Genomic DNA, 25,137 nt, shown 5'->3' on the forward strand with positions numbered 1-25,137 from the left:
CAAGAGGGCTGTGTGTGGATGGTGTGTTAACATAGGTTCTGTGTGTGTGTGTATGCATGTGCTTGGCTTTCAAGAGAGTTGTAAGGAAGTAAGGCCAGAGAAGTAGGATGTGTGTACTAGCCAGAGATTGGAAATTCATTTTTCAAACGTTGTCAGATTCACACCAGCAAGTAGATAGTCATGAGTTTTGATAGAGAAGTGTTATTCATGCTCATAAATCCAGAGGGAAAACTATCTACAGAGGTACTTCCCAAAGTGAAATATTGAAAGGGATGGACCTGCAAATGTCATTGTAATTTGGAAATTATAGAGAAACTCAGCCATTATGGTTTTCACTCAAGTCTTAGGGAAGTCTTCCAAAGGTAAAATAAAAATTTTAATATGTTTTGTGAATTACCTGAGATACTTTATTGAGATTCTTTCATATGATAAGCTTTAGCATGCTGTTTCAACTTTTCATTTTAAAAATATTTAATCTGTGCTTGAAAATTAATTTATATAATGAAAAATGACAAAGCTCCTCACTAAGTTGTAACTGGGTTCAACAAGATAACAGTTGAATAAATGAACATCTAACTTTTATTCTGCATAGTGATTTCACTGAAAGCAGGCATATTTTTGCAATCTGATTTTAATGAAAATTAAAATGACCCTTTAGAGTTACTTTTACCCAGTATCTACAGTTGTCTGATTTCATTATATTCATTATATGGATGTATTATAAAAATCTTACATTCGAAACCAGAAGCAACATGATATATACATGAGCTGTTAGAAAATTATAAATTAGCAAGAGTGAAAAAATACCCTATATTATTAATATATTTTTGTTTTACTTCTTGATAGTCATGTGATTAATAAAGGCTAGATATTTTTAGTATAGAACATTTTCATACTTAGTAACTACATGTTCTTTTTTTAAAGATTTATTTTATTTACTTGAAACACAGAGTTACAGAGAAATGGAGAGACAGAGAGAAAGGTTTTCCATCCACTGGTTCACACCCAAATGGCTGCAATGGCTGGAGCTGAGCTGATCTGAAGCCAGGAGCCAGGAGTTTCTTCCGGGTCTCCCAGGTTGGTGAAGGGGTCCAAGGACTTGGGCCATCCTCCATTGCCTTCCCAGGCACATTAGCAGGGAGCTAGATTGGAAGAGGAGTAGCCAGGACTAGAACTGGTGCCCATATAGAGGCCAGCACTGCAGGCTGGGGCGTTAATCTGCTGTGCCACAGTGCCGGCACCCATAGTTTAACATATAATCAATGAGATAATGATTTTTTGTTTATGAAACTCTAAAACAATATAAATGATCTTTTTAAATCTCTTTTAGAAAAATTTATTTGTTTATTTGAAAGGCAGAGCTGCTGAGAGAGAGAGAGAGAGAGAGAGAGAGAGAGAAAGATCCTCCATTGGCTGGCTCACTGCCCATGTGGTTTCAATGACTGGAACTGGATCCATCTGAAGCCAGGAACCAGGAACCCCCTCCTAGTCTTCCATATGGGTGCAGGGGCCCAAGCACCTGGGCCATTCGCCCATTGCCCTCCCAGGAGCACCATCAGGGAGCTGGATTGGAAAGTGGACCAAATGGGACCTGCACTGGTGCCCACATTGGATGCTGGAACTGCAGGTGGTGGCTCAACACCCTATGTCACAGGGCTGGCCCCTCCTCTTAAATCTTAAATGATAGATAATATATATGATGTAAAGGGCTCGTAACTGAAAGTCAGATGCTATATGAGGAATATTCAAAATGTTTATGGAAAATGTACCTTATTTTTAATACTATTATTCCATGAAATTTTTGAAGTTTCCTCTTTATATCCATTTCTGACCCTGAGTGTCTTGGGTTGAGTGACTGCGTTTCTGAGTCTCTGTGTGAAGTTATCTGTGCAACGTACCATCTCAGCTTTCATTCAATTTGCCATGATCAGATCTTCCTATGTATCTATGATTAAGGAATTTAAGAAATGTTAGTTTTGGTGCTGACATCATGGCTCACTTGGTTTATCCTCTGCCTGTGGTGCTGGCATCCCATATGGGCACCGGGTTCTAGTCCCAGTTGCTCCTCTTCCAGTCCAGCTCTCTGCTGTTGTCCGGGAGGGCAGTGGAGGATGGCCCATGTGCTTGGGCTCCTGCACCCGCATGGGAGACCAGGAAGAAACACCTGGCTCCTGGCTTCGGATCGGCGCAGTGCCGGCAGTAGCAGCCATTTGGGGAGTGAACCAATGGAAGGAAGACCTTTCTCTCTGTCTATCTGACTAACTCTACCTGTCAAATAAATAAATAAAAAAAAGAAATGTTAGTTTTAGCTCAAATATGTATTTAAGCCTGAGGAATATAGCTATTTGGTTTATATGTTAGAAAGAGTATAATGAATTATAAAGGAGTACAATCAGTTTCTTTTGTAGTCCATTTTTCTAGAAGTTGGTAATTTTGATAAATCTCCAGGTACTACCATTTTAAGTAGAGTAGTCATTGCACTACAGTAACAAGAGTTGCTGTCTACAGAGGGAACTGGATCAGACAACCAGTTTAAATTAAATCAGGTGATTGGGATTATGATAATTTCTATTGATACAAGTAATTGAGAATGTATGTATATCCATATATATATTTAAATTCATTTACTTGTCAGGCAGAGAAGAAGAGGGAGAATGTGAGGGAGAGGGAGAGAGAGAGAGAGAGAGAGAGAGAGAGAGAGAGAGAGAGAGAGAGAGAGATCCTATCCCATGGTTCACTCCCCAAATGCAAGCAATGCTGGGGCTGGTTTGGGGTTGGTGAGAGCCAGGAGTTGGGAATGCAACCCATTGCTCCACATGGCAGGAAACCAGTTACTCAAATCATCACCCATTGCCTTCAAAATCTTCATTAGCAGGGTAATAGAATTAGGAGTGAGGTCTGAGGATCCAGCCCAGGCATATAGAAGTGGGATGCTGATGTTTCAACCTGGTCTTTACTACTATGTCAATGCCCAATCCTGTGGAACTATTTTTTTAAGAATTACTTATTTATTTTTTGAAAGAGTGATGGAGAGAGTGAGATACATACACGGAGATATGGATATATATATATATATATCCATATATATATATATATATATAATACACACACACATACACACACACACAAAGAGAGGGAAAGGGAGGAGGTAAGGTGTCAATCTCCCATCTGCTGGTTTACTCTACAAATGCCCCACAATAGTGAGGGCTAGGTCAGGTTGAAGTCAGGAGCCATGAACTCCATTAGGGTTTCCCATGAGGGTGGGAGGTTCCAAAGTGCCTTGGAGTATCATCTGCTGCCTTCCAAGGTATGTTAGCAAGAAGCTGGATCAGAAGAAGAGGTGCAGGGCTCCTGCTGGTACTCTGTTTTAGGGTATATGTGTCCTGAGCAGTGCTTGATTTCCTGTACCATGCTGTTCACTACCAGAAATATTTTAACTGTGAGTATCAAGGTTTTTTTTAATAATTATGTATTTATTTTGAAAGAGTTACAGAGAGAGAGAGAGAAAGGGAGAGATGAGGGGAGGGAGGAGAGAATCTCCCATCTGCTGGCCCAATCTCCAGATGGCTCCAACAGCTAGCACTGGGCCAGGCCAAAGCCGGGAACCAAGAGCTTCATTCGAGACCCCCACATGGGTCCCAAGGGCCCAGACACTTTTTCCATTTTCTGCTGCTTTTTTCCATGGCATTAGTGGGGAGCTAGAGCAGCAGTGGAGCAGCCAGGACATGAACCTGTGCCCATATGGGACGCTGGCATTGCAGGCAGTGGCTTTACCCTCTATGCCACAATGCCTCTCCCTTGCATCAGTTTCAAGTGTAAAACTGCAACAATTACTTCCTCTGTAAGCCTTACGAACACCAGTTAGCCATTGTTTGATCCAAAGCAGACAGCAGGCACCTTGGAGGAACCGGATGTCTCTCAACAACAAAGGTGAATGATATTATGTAACGGGATAAATTTGATGTCGGCCTTGGGGAGGCAGGGATCAGTCCTGAATTGCTTGCTCTTTGCAGGGATTAGTGAAAGTGAGGATTAATTAGGGATTAGGTGCTACCCTGGGTTAAGGACTGTTTAGCAATTGGGTATCTGTCGGGGCCAGTGGCCCTGGCCCGACATGAGATGCAGCAGGCTGAGGCTGTCCCTTATCTAATCCTGTTTCCAAGACTTTTCGTCCCATATTCCTGCAGGCAGGATGTGATTTCTGATGAAGGTTTATGATGTTCTTTGCTCTATCTGCAGAGCTTGTACCCTGACCATTGCTACTTTGTAAACTTGCTCTGTTCCTGTGCTATGCATGATTGCACACAATGAATGTTATCTGTATGGGGTCTGGGGTATATAACCGTGTCTTTCTGTGTGCTCGGGGCTGGAGGCTGAAGAGTTTCTTCAGGGAGACTGCCTTCAGTCCCTCTCGCCGGGCCCCCTACTTTGGCCTGGAACGTGATGAGGCAATAAACGTGGTGATGAATTGACTGAGTGCTGCGTGTTTCCATGTGGTTTGTCGGGTGGCCTCCGACAGCTGGTGCCATGACTCGGATTCATCTCATCCACAGGTAAGCCTCTGTAAGAGGGAAGGCTGCGGCGGTAGCAGGCCGTAGGGATTACAAGGGAGGCACATAAGCACGAGTAGGGCGTGGCAGACTAGGGCTTTGCCCGGGGAGCCTCTCCTATTGCCCATGGGGAATATACAGTCACATCTAAATGTGACAAGGATATAAAGGCCTTGTTAAAAAGCACCGGGACGCTGGTTGCAGGAGAAAGGAGGGAGCAATTGGCACGTGTAGGACTTAAAAGACAAAAAAATTCTCAGGAGCCCCTCTAAGCCATAACTATGGAAAATGCGCATTTAAACATGTCAAAATGTCCAGACTACCCATTCTATTTTTGTATTATGTACTAACTCTACCCTTGTTATTGATAGGAATGCTTGGGCAGATTATGCGTGGTTGGCTTTAAAAAAAAATGTAAATCAAAATATGCCACAAGTAGTTAAGATTACACAAACCTACAAAAATGTAACAATTACAGATAGTAAGAGGCTACTATCATTATGGCTAAATGGTTACCCACCGTGTTCCATCCGCTGAAAAATCTGTTGTTTTATCAAAAAGAGATGTTACAAATATTTAATGAAACCCAAATCACTAATTTCAGAGTAATGCAAAATGTTAGCGCATTTGTTAATTGGACTGTGTGCGCCTCAACATGTCTGTTTAACAAGTAACAATGCCTCAGATCTCCATGCCATGGGATTGTCTAGCCAGTTCTCAGGCTGTCTGCAGCAGCTTGAGTTGTTGTATTAGAATGGTACTGTTTTTTATGTCCCTGACATGGGTGCCCAAGAAGCTAACTCTCCCTCAGTTATGTTTCAATTTACCCTTAAAACACATTGAGTATTATTGTGTTTGATTGCTGGATGTATACTTGTATGAGAAATTTGTATTGTATTCTTATAATGTGTTAATTATGTCTACCTCTCAATGCAGCCCTAGGGCCAAATGTAAGGACAAATTTTTGGAATAAAGAGGCTTGTATCTAGGTTCAGCTCTGGTGGACAAGTAACTTTGTTGCCAAATGACCTTCTCCTGCTCCTTGGGAGCCTGGCCAGTTCCCAGGGAGGAGGATAAAGGAATGTTTCTGATAAACAGGTGGGCATGCTTCGTGTCTTGGCTCTCTGGCCAAGATCCGGGACAGGACGCACTGCTTGCCTAAAATCTTGGCAATGAGCCACCCTTGTCCTTGGAGGCTTTAAGAGGGAGCCAGAACAAGCCTCTACTACTGCTTCATCCCAGGGAAACACACAGTCAAGCCAAATTTTAAACATGCCTGTAATGATTACTAATAATGTCTAATTCTCAGTATGGATTCTTTTCCGGTGCTTTGTAAAGATTGCCTAGTGATGCCCACAACACTATAAATTCTACTAAACGTAAGTACAATGTAAACATAAATCAATTGGCTACTATGACTGAGGTGTTCTGTGACAGTCCCTTGCATAAAAAATTAACAAAATAAATTCACTTAAAAACAGGACATTCAGGACCTGCCACTCTACATGGTATGTCATTACAAAAATTATCAAGGAGGGCTATGCCCAATAAATAAGAGTGCTATAAATGTAAACAACAGAAACATGTACAAAAAGTGTCCAAAAGTCAAAAATCAAAATAAGGCTCCTCCTGGTATTTTCCCCCAGTGCTAAAGGGAAAGGCATTGGGCCAATATTGTCACTCCAAAACTGATAAAAAAGGTAATTCATTAACAAACAGAGTTCAGAAAACTGGAAGCGGGGCCAGCCTCAGGCCCTTCCAACAGGAATCAGTGGACCGTCTTGCTATAGTATCATTAAAGCAATGGAGCCATGTTTATTGCAACATTCTATTAATCTATACTCCTTTACCATCTTTCCTCTAAATAATTTTAGTGTGCACTATAAGGCTTGCAGCGTATTTCTTGCAGATTAAACTAAAACTAAGTCTGTATACAGCAGACAGCTAAAAAATAATTTGCTGTCACAAATTGGTGTAGTCAACAAAATCTACAAGTATACAAAGCAATGCCTTTCTTTAAAAGGAAAACTAAAGTTACATGTGTAACCTGTAATGTTTCTGGCTAAAAAGACCCTCAGTTCGCCTCTTTGGCAAAGGAATGGGCTCTCTGCTCAGGATTGAGTAAAAATTGGAATGACAAGTTAAGGAGTGCACAGCCTCCACAAGTTATTAAGGTTTTACAATTGGTAAAATAAAGGGATCCTATCACCAATCAATGAAATACACCTAATCCAATACTGGTATGGGACATGGACTCCTAAGGGATGGGTTTTTTTATGTAGCAAATATGCCTTCACATCATTAGCCTCTGATAACTTCCGCAATTGCTCCCTGGACTGTGTGGCCCCGATGCTGACATCTGTATTTACAGTGGCGGATAGAGCGCGTCGGCAGCATGCTTCACCTAAAGACTGTAATGGCAACGTCATCCTAATAGGACAAAACACTGCCCTGGCCATGGCTGTACCAGTAGTAAGTGTTCCTGGACTGGCCTTTGGAAATAACCGTGGACTGCGAAGGCTTGCATATTCAGTGACCAAAACAATTAATCTTACTGCTACTGGACTGTCCAATATAGCCAAAGAATTGGATCAAGTACACTCAGGAGTACTTTTAAACCATGCAGCTAACAATTACTTGATGTTAAAAAATCATATAAGTTGTAAATCTGTAACAGGAAAATGTTGTTTTAACATTACTAACAATGTGCCATATATAGAGTCTGTTATTGATAAACTTAAGAGTAAAATGCAAAACATGTTTATTACTAACCCCCTAACATTTGGAGGGTTTCAATGGATTCATTGGTTATTAATGTTGACTGGACCACTACTGCTTTTCCTACTTGGTATGGGATGTTTTCTGTGTGTTCTGCATTTTATGCTGACTTCACTACAGTCTGTATGAACTGACATTCATCATTATTTGTAATCACAAATAATTAATATTTGGCTGTATGTTTCATCTCTCACCTAATGTTGGGCTGGAATGGTACTCAGAGATGGGTAAGACGCTCAGCATCCTGTACCAACCTAAGACAGGGCTCTAGGCCAAGCTGCCAGAGTTACCGATGACGGGTAAGGACAGAGATGACTGAGGGCAACCTAAGACAGAGGCCATTCTCAGTTAAATAAAAAAGGGGGAGATGTAGGCAGCCCATAAACAAGTCATAGACAAATCAAGGTCAGTCTTGGCTTGTGAAATTCCTAAAAGGAAAAAAGGTCACCTATTCCCATGCTCCAGAAGAATGATCAAACAAGAACGCTCCGAGTGGCAGTGGATCAGCATATCCATTCAGGAATCTTATTACTAAACCAACGGGTCAACGTTCTCCAGGAAGAACTGAATCTTAGACGGGGATGTGGGGAACCCCCTGCTTGGTTCAATCTGTCGCGCTTTGCGCTACTCCGTTTCCCTGACATAACTATACTCGTCTTGCTAATTTGTCTCGCTCTTTAGGTGCCACCTTAAACCATACCTGGAATAGTAATTTCACTCGTTTGCTGCATGAACTACGGCAAGAGATTTGGGTTCTTAACACAACTGGACACAGATATTTGGTCCCCATTCGACGTCATCGCTACAAAACCCCCCTCCCCTGCAATACAGCAGATGTTTCTTGGTTTCTTGGACCAGTAGCCAGAGACGGGTAAGTGCCTTGAGGGATGGCATGCAACCTAAGACAGCGGAGGGCTGAGACTGCTCATGCAAGTCGACCCTCTGGCAAAGACGGGTAAGCTGCCACTCTGCTCAGGGGCGCCTAAGACAGGCGCTGGTCCTAAAGTAAAAAAAGGAGCTGTGGGGAGCCGGCCTCCACAACCGCTGTCTTCTGCCTGCCTGCCTAGCTCTGCCTAGACTAATGTGAAGTAAAACAACCAAACGTTCCCACCGTTCCAATGTGCGCAGACAGAGAGGCTATCAAAAGGACAGTACATACCCTCTAGGACACTCTAAAACAGGGGGCTGCAGTATGTGATATGCCGTGTAAGCCTCGGTCTCTCTCTTCCTAACTGCCTCATTGACCTCTTGCTCCTACACTGCTCTTAGGGTGGACCGGTAGTCAATGACGGGTAAGCACTTGCAGGCTTCTCTAGCAACCTAAGACAGAGGGCAGGACATGCCTCCTGTATCCTTGATGACGGGTAAGCAGAGTAAGCGCTGCAGGGCACCTAAGACAGGCACGAGTCCACTCCGTTCAGCATCTAACGCGAGGGACTTGTGGGGGATGGGCCCTCTCCCGTGGCCCTCTGGACAGTGTAGACACCGGTTACCATAAACACCAGGCCATTCTTGTACAAACAAGAAGGGGGAGATGTCGGGGCCAGTGGCCCTGGCCCGACATGAGATGCAGCAGGCTGAGGCTGTCCCTTATCTAATCCTGTTTCCAAGACTTTTCGTCCCATATTCCTGCAGGCAGGATGTGACTTCTGATGAAGGTTTATGATGTTCTTTGCTCTATCTGCAGAGCTTGTACCCTGACCATTGCTACTTTGTAAACTTGCTCTGTTCCTGTGCTATGCATGATTGCACACAATGAATGTTATCTGTATGGGGTCTGGGGTATATAACCGTGTCTTTCTGTGTGCTCGGGGCTGGAGGCTGAAGAGTTTCTTCAGGGAGACTGCCTTCAGTCCCTCTCGCCGGGCCCCCTACTTTGGCCTGGAACGTGATGAGGCAATAAACGTGGTGATGAATTGACTGAGTGCTGCGTGTTTCCATGTGGTTTGTCGGGTGGCCTCCGACAGCTGGTGCCATGACTCGGATTCATCTCATCCACAGGTAAGCCTCTGTAAGAGGGAAGGCTGCGGCGGTAGCAGGCCGTAGGGATTACAAGGGAGGCACATAAGCACGAGTAGGGCGTGGCAGACTAGGGCTTTGCCCGGGGAGCCTCTCCTATTGCCCATGGGGAATATACAGTCACATCTAAATGTGACAAGGATATAAAGGCCTTGTTAAAAAGCACCAGGACGCTGGTTGCAGGAGAAAGGAGGGAGCAATTGGCACGTGTAGGACTTAAAAGACAAAAAAATTCTCAGGAGCCCCTCTAAGCCATAACTATGGAAAATGCGCATTTAAACATGTCAAAATGTCCAGACTACCCATTCTATTTTTGTATTATGTACTAACTCTACCCTTGTTATTGATAGGAATGCTTGGGCAGATTATGCGTGGTTGGCTTTAAAAAAAAATGTAAATCAAAATATGCCACAAGTAGTTAAGATTACACAAACCTACAAAAATGTAACAATTACAGATAGTAAGAGGCTACTATCATTATGGCTAAATGGTTACCCACCGTGTTCCATCCGCTGAAAAATCTGTTGTTTTATCAAAAAGAGATGTTACAAATATTTAATGAAACCCAAATCACTAATTTCAGAGTAATGCAAAATGTTAGCGCATTTGTTAATTGGACTGTGTGCGCCTCAACATGTCTGTTTAACAAGTAACAATGCCTCAGATCTCCATGCCATGGGATTGTCTAGCCAGTTCTCAGGCTGTCTGCAGCAGCTTGAGTTGTTGTATTAGAATGGTACTGTTTTTTATGTCCCTGACATGGGTGCCCAAGAAGCTAACTCTCCCTCAGTTATGTTTCAATTTACCCTTAAAACACATTGAGTATTATTGTGTTTGATTGCTGGATGTATACTTGTATGAGAAATTTGTATTGTATTCTTATAATGTGTTAATTATGTCTACCTCTCAATGCAGCCCTAGGGCCAAATGTAAGGACAAATTTTTGGAATAAAGAGGCTTGTATCTAGGTTCAGCTCTGGTGGACAAGTAACTTTGTTGCCAAATGACCTTCTCCTGCTCCTTGGGAGCCTGGCCAGTTCCCAGGGAGGAGGATAAAGGAATGTTTCTGATAAACAGGTGGGCATGCTTCGTGTCTTGGCTCTCTGGCCAAGATCCGGGACAGGACGCACTGCTTGCCTAAAATCTTGGCAATGAGCCACCCTTGTCCTTGGAGGCTTTAAGAGGGAGCCAGAACAAGCCTCTACTACTGCTTCATCCCAGGGAAACACACAGTCAAGCCAAATTTTAAACATGCCTGTAATGATTACTAATAATGTCTAATTCTCAGTATGGATTCTTTTCCGGTGCTTTGTAAAGATTGCCTAGTGATGCCCACAACACTATAAATTCTACTAAACGTAAGTACAATGTAAACATAAATCAATTGGCTACTATGACTGAGGTGTTCTGTGACAGTCCCTTGCATAAAAAATTAACAAAATAAATTCACTTAAAAACAGGACATTCAGGACCTGCCACTCTACATGGTATGTCATTACAAAAATTATCAAGGAGGGCTATGCCCAATAAATAAGAGTGCTATAAATGTAAACAACAGAAACATGTACAAAAAGTGTCCAAAAGTCAAAAATCAAAATAAGGCTCCTCCTGGTATTTTCCCCCAGTGCTAAAGGGAAAGGCATTGGGCCAATATTGTCACTCCAAAACTGATAAAAAAGGTAATTCATTAACAAACAGAGTTCAGAAAACTGGAAGCGGGGCCAGCCTCAGGCCCTTCCAACAGGAATCAGTGGACCGTCTTGCTATAGTATCATTAAAGCAATGGAGCCATGTTTATTGCAACATTCTATTAATCTATACTCCTTTACCATCTTTCCTCTAAATAATTTTAGTGTGCACTATAAGGCTTGCAGCGTATTTCTTGCAGATTAAACTAAAACTAAGTCTGTATACAGCAGACAGCTAAAAAATAATTTGCTGTCACAAATTGGTGTAGTCAACAAAATCTACAAGTATACAAAGCAATGCCTTTCTTTAAAAGGAAAACTAAAGTTACATGTGTAACCTGTAATGTTTCTGGCTAAAAAGACCCTCAGTTCGCCTCTTTGGCAAAGGAATGGGCTCTCTGCTCAGGATTGAGTAAAAATTGGAATGACAAGTTAAGGAGTGCACAGCCTCCACAAGTTATTAAGGTTTTACAATTGGTAAAATAAAGGGATCCTATCACCAATCAATGAAATACACCTAATCCAATACTGGTATGGGACATGGACTCCTAAGGGATGGGTTTTTTTATGTAGCAAATATGCCTTCACATCATTAGCCTCTGATAACTTCCGCAATTGCTCCCTGGACTGTGTGGCCCCGATGCTGACATCTGTATTTACAGTGGCGGATAGAGCGCGTCGGCAGCATGCTTCACCTAAAGACTGTAATGGCAACGTCATCCTAATAGGACAAAACACTGCCCTGGCCATGGCTGTACCAGTAGTAAGTGTTCCTGGACTGGCCTTTGGAAATAACCGTGGACTGCGAAGGCTTGCATATTCAGTGACCAAAACAATTAATCTTACTGCTACTGGACTGTCCAATATAGCCAAAGAATTGGATCAAGTACACTCAGGAGTACTTTTAAACCATGCAGCTAACAATTACTTGATGTTAAAAAATCATATAAGTTGTAAATCTGTAACAGGAAAATGTTGTTTTAACATTACTAACAATGTGCCATATATAGAGTCTGTTATTGATAAACTTAAGAGTAAAATGCAAAACATGTTTATTACTAACCCCCTAACATTTGGAGGGTTTCAATGGATTCATTGGTTATTAATGTTGACTGGACCACTACTGCTTTTCCTACTTGGTATGGGATGTTTTCTGTGTGTTCTGCATTTTATGCTGACTTCACTACAGTCTGTATGAACTGACATTCATCATTATTTGTAATCACAAATAATTAATATTTGGCTGTATGTTTCATCTCTCACCTAATGTTGGGCTGGAATGGTACTCAGAGATGGGTAAGACGCTCAGCATCCTGTACCAACCTAAGACAGGGCTCTAGGCCAAGCTGCCAGAGTTACCGATGACGGGTAAGGACAGAGATGACTGAGGGCAACCTAAGACAGAGGCCATTCTCAGTTAAATAAAAAAGGGGGAGATGTAGGCAGCCCATAAACAAGTCATAGACAAATCAAGGTCAGTCTTGGCTTGTGAAATTCCTAAAAGGAAAAAAGGTCACCTATTCCCATGCTCCAGAAGAATGATCAAACAAGAACGCTCCGAGTGGCAGTGGATCAGCATATCCATTCAGGAATCTTATTACTAAACCAACGGGTCAACGTTCTCCAGGAAGAACTGAATCTTAGACGGGGATGTGGGGAACCCCCTGCTTGGTTCAATCTGTCGCGCTTTGCGCTACTCCGTTTCCCTGACATAACTATACTCGTCTTGCTAATTTGTCTCGCTCTTTAGGTGCCACCTTAAACCATACCTGGAATAGTAATTTCACTCGTTTGCTGCATGAACTACGGCAAGAGATTTGGGTTCTTAACACAACTGGACACAGATATTTGGTCCCCATTCGACGTCATCGCTACAAAACCCCCCTCCCCTGCAATACAGCAGATGTTTCTTGGTTTCTTGGACCAGTAGCCAGAGACGGGTAAGTGCCTTGAGGGATGGCATGCAACCTAAGACAGCGGAGGGCTGAGACTGCTCATGCAAGTCGACCCTCTGGCAAAGACGGGTAAGCTGCCACTCTGCTCAGGGGCGCCTAAGACAGGCGCTGGTCCTAAAGTAAAAAAAGGAGCTGTGGGGAGCCGGCCTCCACAACCGCTGTCTTCTGCCTGCCTGCCTAGCTCTGCCTAGACTAATGTGAAGTAAAACAACCAAACGTTCCCACCGTTCCAATGTGCGCAGACAGAGAGGCTATCAAAAGGACAGTACATACCCTCTAGGACACTCTAAAACAGGGGGCTGCAGTATGTGATATGCCGTGTAAGCCTCGGTCTCTCTCTTCCTAACTGCCTCATTGACCTCTTGCTCCTACACTGCTCTTAGGGTGGACCGGTAGTCAATGACGGGTAAGCACTTGCAGGCTTCTCTAGCAACCTAAGACAGAGGGCAGGACATGCCTCCTGTATCCTTGATGACGGGTAAGCAGAGTAAGCGCTGCAGGGCACCTAAGACAGGCACGAGTCCACTCCGTTCAGCATCTAACGCGAGGGACTTGTGGGGGATGGGCCCTCTCCCGTGGCCCTCTGGACAGTGTAGACACCGGTTACCATAAACACCAGGCCATTCTTGTACAAACAAGAAGGGGGAGATGTCGGGGCCAGTGGCCCTGGCCCGACATGAGATGCAGCAGGCTGAGGCTGTCCCTTATCTAATCCTGTTTCCAAGACTTTTCGTCCCATATTCCTGCAGGCAGGATGTGACTTCTGATGAAGGTTTATGATGTTCTTTGCTCTATCTGCAGAGCTTGTACCCTGACCATTGCTACTTTGTAAACTTGCTCTGTTCCTGTGCTATGCATGATTGCACACAATGAATGTTATCTGTATGGGGTCTGGGGTATATAACCGTGTCTTTCTGTGTGCTCGGGGCTGGAGGCTGAAGAGTTTCTTCAGGGAGACTGCCTTCAGTCCCTCTCGCCGGGCCCCCTACTTTGGCCTGGAACGTGATGAGGCAATAAACGTGGTGATGAATTGACTGAGTGCTGCGTGTTTCCATGTGGTTTGTCGGGTGGCCTCCGACAGGTATCCAATTTCTAGGTGGAAATAGCAAAGCAGTTCTGGGGTATTATGAGAAAGGAAGCAATAGCCACTCAAAGAGGAGGCCATTATGTCATTTTTACAGCTGCTGCCTGACCTCAGGAAAGCACTTCTTTGAAATGTGCATCTGGCTTTATCTACATCTGTCCTCCAAGTCAGATCAATGGCAGGGCTATGCTTTTTTTTTTTAAATATAGCTTATTATTATTCTTTCAATCCTACATGACTTTGAACTGTTTCAAAGTATAAGGAAACATTATTATTCATGTTAATATGTTTGTTTATAGTAGCTAAATTAAGCTAGTTTAGGGAAGGGAGATGGATATTCCTGATGGAACTGTTGAAATTTCCAAGGATTGATTATTGTAATGCAAGGGTGTATAGACTCTACAGCCACTAACATGGTTTATGTTCCTGCTGCAAAACTTAACTTAGGCACAACAACCATTATCTTTAGCAGTGTTAATTTCTTTACCACAGATGCCAGTAATGATACTTTTGTGCAAGTTGATATGAGAATTAAATGAGGCAAGGCAAGTGCAATGTCTTCTTTTTTCACAACTAGTATTTTGTAGATATACCATAGTGAACTCTTTGTTTATTTATTTGCCTCTTTGTCCTCTTTAAATTATTTGTTTCATTCTTTCCTACTGTATATGATTCCAGATGGAAGCAGAAATGATAGAATGTTGAAAGAGTTTTTCCTTTTCTAGTAGAAGCAACTTATCCAAAAATCAATAGAACATTGTTTCAAATGTTTCAAAATGGCCTATGAATGGGTTTTATTATTTTGCTGCACCTAGATTATAAGTCTCTCCCCATTCTCATTCCAAATGCAACACAAATCCGAACTGGTTTCTTTAACAAAAAGTAATAAGTGCTACTGTTATTGATTAACGCTCTTCACTGCTATCTGTCTCAGCTTCCGTGGGAGTAAGGGCCACCTTTGACATAACCACATGGGATGCACTGTCGTATGATCCATTTGGGTTGAATTCAGCTATAAGCATGGATTGTGGCTCCCTTACCCTTTCTTATTTCAGTTGAAGAATCGTGCCACAATAGAGATTTTCCTTCCTATTTCATCAGAGTGACCTTGTAATTAGAATCTGGAAGTGTGGTATGGTTAACAGCCTCGAGGGCAATGCAACTCTTGAGTATTGAGAAACATTAAAGAGATAGTAATCTGTCTCTTGGTCTCCCTCTATGGTTCTGTTCTGAGGTGCAGAAGGTCAGCAGCAGCTATCTGGAAGGCAACCTGCTCTTGTCTCTGAAGTTGTATGCACTGCATTTATTCCATGGAATTTTCCCCTTTGTTGTCTAGGCTCACCGCTTCCTTCCTTCCTTCTTCCCTCCCTCCCTTCCCCTCTTCCTTCCTTCTTTCCTTCCTTCCCTCCTTCCTTCCTATAATCAATTTTATTTTTATTTTTTATTTTTTGACAGGCAGAGTGGACAGTGAGAGAGAGAGAGATGGAGAGAAAGGTCTTCCTTTTCCATTGGTTCACCCTCCAATGGCAGCTGCGGCTGGCGTACCATGCTGATCCAAAGGCAGGAGCCAGATGCTTCTCCTGGTCTCCCATGGGGTGCAGGGACCAAGGACTTGGGCCATCCTTCACTGCACTCCTGGGCCATAGCAGAGAGCTTTCCTGGAAGAGGGGCAACTGGGACAGAATCCGGCTCCCCGACCAGGACTAGAACCCGGTGTGCCAGCGCCGCAAGGTGGAGGATTAGCCTATTGAGCCTCGGCACCAGCCTAATCAATTTTAAGTACAAAAAAAGTAACAATTACATTAAAGCTGAAATTAGCAACTCAGGAATCTCTAGAACATAGGCAAACACATGGAGACTGAACAACATGCTCCTGAATGAACAGTGGGTCATAGAAGAAATCAAAAGAGAGATCAAAACATTTCAAGGACAAATAAATGAAGATGACAATAAAACATCAAAACTTACAGAATACAGCAGAAGCAGTGTTAAGAGGCAAGTTTATAGCAATTGGTGCCTACATCAAGACATTGGAAAGGTACCAAATAAATAAGCTATCAATGCATCTCAAGGATCTATAAAAACAACAGCAAACCAAACCCCAAACTAGTAGAAGAAAATAAATAATTAAAATTAGAGAAGAATTCAACAACATTGAAACAAAAAAGTACAAAAAGATCAGCAAAACAAACAGCTGTGGTTTTTTTTTAACTTTTATTTAATGAATATAAATTTCCAGTGTACAGCTTATGGATTACAATGGCTTCCCCCTCCCATAACTTCCCTCCCACCCACAACCCTCCCCTCTCCCGCTCCCTCTCCCCTTCCATTTGCATCAAGATTCATTTTCAATTCTCTTTATATACAGAAGATCAATTTAGTATAAAGATTTCAACAGTTTACACCCACATAGAAACACAAAGTGAAACATACTGTTTGAGTACTAGTTATAGCATTAAATCACAATGTACAGCACATTAAGGACAGAGATCCCACATGAGGAGCAAGTGCACAGTGACTCCTGTTGTTGACCCAATAAATTGACACTCTAGTTTATGGCGCCAGTAACCATCCTAGGCTGTCGTCATGAATTGCCAAGGCTATGGAAGCCTTCCAAGTTTACCGACTCTGATCATATTTAGACAAGGTCATAAAAGACAGAGTGAGAATAGTAACCAATGATCCTAAGAGTGGCATTTACCAGGTTTGAACAATTATACAGCATTAAGTGGGGAAGAGGACCATCAGTACACACAGGTTGGGAGTAGAGCCATTGGTGGTAGAGTAGAGGTTATGATTACAAAGGAATGAGGCCCAAGTGCACTAGACAGGGCCTAGAACAAAGGACAGAGTCTTATCAGAGGAGCTAAGCAAGGTGCTGTCTAAGCTACAAGTAATTTTTCTGATTGAGAGGCAAATAGAACCTGATAGAAGGGGCTTGATAATAATCTGTTGGGCTTTAGGCCTTGTAAGTTAAGAGGCCCAGACCTATCTATCTCTTCACATGGGGTATATCCTAGGGGAGGTGTGAACCTCCTAGGGGAAGGCACTCTGTTGACTTTCATTACTTGGCTGGCCTGGGAGGAGAGCTGGCCAGGTAAAGGCAGGGGGCATCTCTAACAAGAAATTTACAGTTCTGCCTGCAATGTTGCTGACCCTACTTGACCATCCCCTCAGCTGCAGTGGTCACTTTGGAAGTTGGGCTGAGTAAAAGGCTTTTCAGCTTAGAGCCAATAAGATCTGTGGCTCTGACCTGGGCATCCTTCGACTCCAGGGCAGGTCCATTTCCAGTGATCCAACTCTTGGCAGAGCTGCCAGGGCTCTTCACAAGCTGACTTCTGCTGAAGCCCAGGCTTACCACATTGAAAAGCACTGCAGTGGACTGGCCTGTTGGGTCTCCTTGAGGGCAGATCACTGTACAGATCAGCCATTAATAGGCCTGCCACCCATTGCTTCTGATGCCGAGCTTTCTTTTCCTCCTGGTTTGTGTTAAAGCAGACCAGAGGATGCAAGTCAAGGGAGTGCCCAAGTCCCATCTCTAATCTTCGGTGGCTTGAACTACAAGTCTATAGTCACAGGCATGTTCTGTAGTAGTTTTTCTAAGGTAGACAATGCCCATGAGGAAAATTATATTCTCACTTTAAAACTTTCTTTCCATTTGGCCTGAAAGGGAGGTTTTTTCTACTTACTATATACTTCGCTGATGGCGAAGTGAATCTAGCTATGAGATTATTATTTAAGTTCTTATTTTGGCTATGCTATTACAGAAAAATGTTAGCCATCTCTTTTATAAGGTCTAAAGATTAAATTGTGCATCCTACAGATTCCTTTATAATAGAATTAGTTTCCTACCTTGAAGAGAATAGAGAAATGAAAGAACAAGTTGGGCTTAGAATAGAGAAATGAGGGAGCAAGTCCTAGATCGCTTGCTGACAATAGCAATATCACATGAATACTTAGCAAACAGTTTCAACCATTAGATAACAACTTAAGAAAACATTTACCAGAAGGTCCAATGCCTTCTATAAATTTTAAGAATCATGTATTTGAAAACACCTCTTAAATATCTAACATGGTGTAGTTTGTTTAGCCAGTAAACTTAAGCACAACCATCTAAAATGTTTTTAGTTTCTTTCTACCAACACGTTTAAAACATATGATACACAGATTCAGGTCACACACATTAAAATGTATCTTTGATTGATTTTAGCAGCTTAAATTTATGGACAATCTTATATATAAGCCATCTAAAATAAAACTCTTAATAAAATTTCCCCATGTGGACATACAACATGTACACACATATAACATAGCATAATAGACCAATATAGCAATTTTAATAATAGCTTTTAAAATCTTTAACTCTTTTTGTAGATTGCCAATAGATTTGAATTGCTTTTTGTTTTTAGTAACCTCAGTTAACCATACTTTCTCTCAGTTGGTACTGTTAATACATTATTGGCTTCATCTGTTTACAGAGCCATCCCAAAGTACTGACTACAATAGAAGTGGCTGGAAAAAGTCCATAGGAACCTATAGGAGGACAGCTACACACAGAACCAACAACGCTTTAGTTTTATGAGCAGCAAATCATATATAACTATGTATGACAAAAGACTTTAAGTCGCCATGTTTAAAATTATAAACTCATCAACCAACAAGAGGCACTTGCTTACTTCACAGTATTTTTGAAAGCACCTGTAGGATTTTACAAGTATTTAACCCTTTAGGCCTCTGGGGATTTCTCATTAAGATAACTATCATGTCTAGTAACACAAGATCATTAGACTTTTTAATTCTCAAACATTTGTATTAATAGCATTTTCCATTATAGAAACTTAAAGTCTGGTACCACATCACATCTTGACAGTCCTTCTAATATAATCCAAATAGCCTGATTAGTTGGTGTCTCTATAAGATGAGAGACATAGGTCCTTTGATTTTTTCAGTTGGGCCCAAACTGGAAAAACCAAAGTCCAGGATTTACTGGAAATTTTAGAGACCAGATTGTTTGAAACTTTGATTTTTTGAATGCCTGTCAAGAATGCCAAGAAGGCTCAAAATCCAAAATATCTGGTTGAAGTAAGATTCCTTAAAATCATGACATAACATAGACCAAATTTGATCATTGTTACAAGGTGATTATTCAAATCTTTGGAAATAAGCACATATTTAAATAACCCATAGCTCTTAATAAAAATTCAGCTGTTTCTGAACAATTAGAATTTAACAGACATCAAGAGATCATAATAGATTACTTTAACACATTGATTTAACAGAGCATCAGAGTTTAATTCTATGTCAAAGAGAAATTGAGCTTCCTGTGATCTTTTGCTGTGAGGTTTCCTTCCTTTACCTTCTTTCATATTGGTGACTGTGTTTCTGTGTTTCTGTGTGTAACACATCTTTAAGCATCTTTTGCAGGGCTGGATGAGTGGTGACAAATTCTTTCAGTTTCTGTTTGCTATGAAAATCTTTCTTTCACCTTCATTCACAAATGAGAGCTTTGCAGGATATACTATTCTGGGCTGGCAGTTTTTCTCTCTTAGTACCTGGGCTATGTCTCGCCATTCCCTTCTAGCTTGTAGGGTTTCTGATGAGAAGTCTGCTGTGAGTCTAATTGGAGATCCTCTGAGAGTAATCTGACGTTTCTCTCTTGCACATTTTAGGATCTTTTCTTTATGTTTCACTGTGGTGAGTTTGATTACAACATGTCGTGGTGAGGATCTCTTTTGGTCATGTTTATTAGGGGTTCTATAAGCTTCCTGTACTAAGATGCCTCTGTCCTTCTCCAAACCTGGGAAATTTTCTGCTAGTATCTCACTAAAAAGGCCTTCTAATCCTTTCTCCCTTTCCATGCCTTCAGGAACTCCTAGAACCCGAATGTTGGTTTTTTTAATAGTATCCTGTAGATTCCCAACAATATTTTTTAGATTTCTAATTTCTTCTTCTTTTCTTTGGTTTGCCTGTTTCCTTTCCTGTTCTCTGTCTTCTAAGTCTGATATTCTCTCTTCTGCTTCGCCCATTCTGTTTTTAAGGCTCTCTAATGTGTTTGTCATTTGATCTATTGAATTCTTCATTTCATTATGATTTCTCGTCACTATCTCAGTTTCTTGTTCCACTAGTTGTTTCATTTCATTTTGATTCCTCCTTAATATTTCATTTTCACGAGAGAGATTTTGTCTCTTGTCCATTAAGGATTTCTGTAGTTCAAGAATTTGTTTTTGAGAACTTCTTAATGTTCTTATCAATTTTTTGAGATCCGCTTCTTGCATTTCTTCTATCTCATCATCTTCATAATCTTGAATTGGGGTGTCTTTTTCATTTGGGGTGTCATAGTGTCTTCCTTGTTCTTGTTACCTCGATTTTTGCATTTGTTGTTTGGCATGTTGGAGATATTTGGTTTCTTCATTGTGGTGTTTTTTCTTGTTACACTATGGCTCTATATTAAGTGGACTGTCTGCTTTCAGTGGAGCCTTAGAGGCTTGAGATGAGTGTGGCCTGAGAGCTGTGTTTGGTTCCTCAGGTTTGAGGGTGTGTCAAAGAGGACACTCCCAGGTTAGGTGTGGTAAATCTCTCTTTTTTTTTTTTTTGATTCAAAAGGGAAGTAATTCCGCACAGCTGAACGTAATTGGAGGTAGTTAGCATGCAAATGATATACCCACAGGAGCCAGAGATCAGAAGCTCTTTCCCAAGGACCACACAGGGAATCTCTGCTGCCCTCAGTGTGGGCTCCAATTCTCCTGCAGTCTCCCACTGGGTTGCCAAGTTAGATGCTAATCTCCTGTTATTTCACCCCTCCCCCCAGAGTCAGGTTTTTCTGCTAGGCTCAGGGCTGGTGCAGACCTGAGGTCGCCCTGCTTATGACGTATGTCCAAAATGGCGGCTGCTCTGTCTTGCTCGCCTTTGAGAGGTGAGTAGAGAGAGAGAGAAACTTGTGTCCATATCGGTCACTTTTTTTTTCCTCTCTCTCTTCTAGTTAGCCTGGTGAGTTTTTCCCCACAGAGTTTCAAGCCTCATCCCCTCTAGCCTCCTCTTTCCGCTTGCCCGCTGGTGTCTTGGGCTATTGAGGTTCAGCTCACCTCGCGTTCCAGCGCTGGTGTGTTGAGTCTGCCGCTGGTGTCCCAAACTTGGGCTCCCACGCTCTCCACGCAGGTCCACTGTGAATCACTAGTTCCGGAAGAGTTTCCTCTGCTGTTTCATCCCCTACTCTTCCTTGACCCTGCAGTATCTCCACTTATATTAAAGTGTCTCTCCCCCGGACTAATAGTGTGCTCCCTGCCTATTCCGCCATCTTGCCGCTCTCCCAAGCTGTTTTTTTTTTTAATAAACAAAATTGACACAACATTGGCCCAACTAACCAAAAAAAGGAGAGAAGCCCCAAATCAATAAAATTGGAGATGAAAAAGGAAATGTAAAAACAGACACCACAGAAATAAAAAAGTATTACCAGACATTACTATGTAGAGCTGTATGCCAACAAACTGTAAAACCTAGAAAAATGGATAGATTCCTAGACACATACAACCCACCTAAATTGAGCCATGAAAACACAGAAAACCTAAACAGACCCATTATCAAGACAGAAATTAAATCAATAATAAAGACCTTTCCAACAAAGAAAAGCCCAGAACTAGATGGCTGGACTGCTGAATTCTACCAGACATTTAGAAGAACAAGCTCCACTTCTTCTCAAACTATTCAAAACATTTGAAAGAGAGGGAATCCTCCCAAATTATTTCTATGAAGTCAGCATAAACTTAATTCCTAGACCCAGAAGAAAAAGATGCTACAGAGAAAGAGAACTGCAGACTAATTTCCCTCATGAACATAGTTGTAAAAATCCTCAACAAAATTCTAGCCAATCAAATCCTAAAACACTTTAGAATGATCATTCACCTGGACCAAGTGGGATTTATCCCTGGTATGTATCCCTGGTATGTTCAACATTCACAAATCAATCAATGTGATACATCACATTAAAAATTGCTGAACAAAACCCATATGATTATTTCAATAGATACAGAGAAAGATTCGATAAAATCAACACCCTTTCATGATGTAAACTTTAAGCACATTGATGTAGAAGGAACATTCCTCAACACAATCAAGGCAATTTATGACAAGCCCATGGCCATTGTCCTATTGAATGGGGAAAAGGTAGAAGCATTCTCACTGAGATCCAGAACCAGACAAAGGATGATCACTCTTACCATTGCTATTTAATATAGTCCTTGAATTTTTAGCCAGAGCCATTAGGCAAGAAAAAGAAATCAAAGGGATACAAATTGGGAATGAGGAAGTCAAACTATCCCTATTTGCAGATGACATGGTTCTTTATATAGGGGGTCCAAAAGACTCCACCAAAAGAATATTGGACCTCATAGAAGAGTTTAGTATAGTAGCAGGATACAAAATCAATACACAAAAATCAATAGCCTTTGTATACACAGGCAATATCACGGCTGAGAAAGAACTTCTAAGATCAATCCCATTTACAATATTTACAAAATATTGGAAGTGAAGCAGCCGGGACTTGAACCATCACTCCTATGGAATGCCAGCACTGCAGGTGGTGGCTTTACCCTTCATGCCACAGCACCAGCCCAAGAAAAATCTTTGTTGTTAATAGAACCCCCAGTTTACAGTATTTTATTATGGCTACCCACAATTAAAATCAAAGTAAGGCATAAATGGTTCAGAACAGATTGTGATTGGCTGGAGATGAGAGGGAAGAGAATGCTCATGAAGATCTTGAAAAGGAATTTTTACAGAAAGGAGGAAAAGAAAAATACATTGTTTTCCTTACAGTGTGTGGGTATCCTTGCTGGCAGTCACAGCTCAGTGATTCTGTCAGCAACACACAGGAAACAGGTGAGGGTCCCTGCACACACATAAACCACAAGGATGGGGTGATGCCTGCTTCCTTCCCTGCTTCCTAGAATGGCTCGCAGAGCAGTAAATATTTGAGGAATGAACCAAACAACAAAGTTTTCAATTGTAGTTCTGCCATATTTTTCTCTGTGGTCTTGGGGGTAGTCTTAACATTTCTGGTTTTCAATATCCTCAACTCTACAATGACATAATCTAACTACTACTGCTGGGAATCAGTATGCTAATAGGTTGCTATCTGGTCAACACTTGTGGGAAAAAAGGAGGAAGTAGGATGGAGCTGAGGGAGAAGCTGGGTGGGGGAAGGTATGCAGCTGGCATGGCCCTTCAGATTTGCTCTGAGTTGGCACCATTTGGTGCAGGAGGCTGCATCTTGTCCACATCTTCCAGACATGGGAAGCAGAGCCCCAGGAAAGGTGCATAATGTTCCAGTAGAGTAGACAGCCTAAGACCCTCAGCAGCAGCACTGTCCTCCAACTCTGGTGGGGATTTTGCGTGGCACAATACAGTGGCCACATACTGACACAAATGTGGTTGTGACACATATGGAATCATTGCAAACTGCTAAAAGTCATAGTTATCATTTCAAAGGATTCAACCGGAACAAAATAAGCCTTTGCTTGTTGTATCACTGAAAATTCAATTTAATTATAAGCAAGTTGTTTTTCTTTCCATCCAACTCCTTTTGTTCCTCTACATCTTACTTATAATTGATATAACTAGGATGAAATATCAAATAGTGGATGATGGGTTATCTCTCAGTACCTAATTGCTTCACTGGGTTGACTTTTTTGAAGATTTCTCAAGGCTGGTTATTTTAAATGCTTTCAATATCCCTTTGAACCCAACCTAGCCAACTTTGCCCTCCAGGTGTGGTTTAAAGATTTGATTTACTTGTTACTATTTGTGCTCATTCTATTTTTTTTAGCATTTTAATTTTTTTTTGTTTTGTGTATTTATTTTTTATTCAACTTTTATTTAATGAATATAAATTTCCAAAGTATAGCTTATGGGTTACAATGGCTTCCCCCCTCCCATAACTTCCCTCCCGCCCGCAACCCTCCCCTTTCCCGCTCCCTTTCCCCTTCCATTCATGTAAAGATTCATTTTCAATTCTCTTTGTATACAGAAGATCAGTTTAGTATATATTAGGTAAAGATTTCAACATTTTGCCCATATAGCAACATAAAGTGAAAAAACTACCATTGGATTACTAATTATAGCATTAAATAGCAATGTACAGCACATTAAAGACAGAGATCCTACATAATTTTTTTTTCAAATTAATTAATTTTCTATGCCATTTCCATTTTAACACCAGGTTGTTTTTTTTTTCTTTTCCAATTCTCTTTATATACAGAAGATCACTTCAGTATATAATTAGTAAAGACTTCATCAGTTTGTGCCCACACAGAAACGCAAAGTATAAAAATACTGTTTCAGTACTAGTTATAGCATCACTTGGCTTTAGACGACACATTAGGGACAGATCCCACATGGGGTGTAAGTACACAGTGACTCCTGTTGCTGATTTAACAATTTGACACTCCTGTTCATGGCGTCAGTAATCTCCCTAGGCTCTAGTCATGAGTTGCCAGGGCTATGGAAGCCTTTAGAGTTCGCTGACTTTGATCTTATTCCGACAGGGTCATAGTCAAAGTGGAAGTTCTCTCCTCCCTTCGGAGAAGGGTACCTCCTTCTTTGATGGCCCCGTTCTTTCCACTGGGATCTCACTCACAGAGATCTTTCATTTAGGTCTTTTTTTTCCATGATATCTTGGCTTTCCATGCCTACAATACTCTCATGGGCTCTTCAGCCAGATCTGAATCCCTTGAGGGCTGATTCTGAGGCCAGAGTGTTGTTTAGGACATCTGCCATCCTTTGAGTCTGCTGTGTATCCCACTTCCCATGCTGGATCTTCCTCTCCCTTTTTGATTCTATCAGTTAGTATTAGCAGACACTTGTCTTGTTTGTGTGATCCCTTTGTTTCTTAGACCTTCCAAGCCATCGAATGTGAACTGAAATTGATCACTTGGACTAGTGAGATGGCATTGGTACATGCCACCTTGATGGGATTGTGTTGGAATCCCCTGGCACATTTCTAACTCCACCATTTGCGGCCAGTCCAATTGAGCATGTTCCAAATTGTTCATCTCCTCCCTCTCTTTTTC

The sequence above is a fragment of the Lepus europaeus genome, chromosome 14 (genome assembly GCF_033115175.1).
Source record: "Lepus europaeus isolate LE1 chromosome 14, mLepTim1.pri, whole genome shotgun sequence".
NCBI classification, from domain to species: Eukaryota; Metazoa; Chordata; class Mammalia; order Lagomorpha; family Leporidae; genus Lepus; species Lepus europaeus.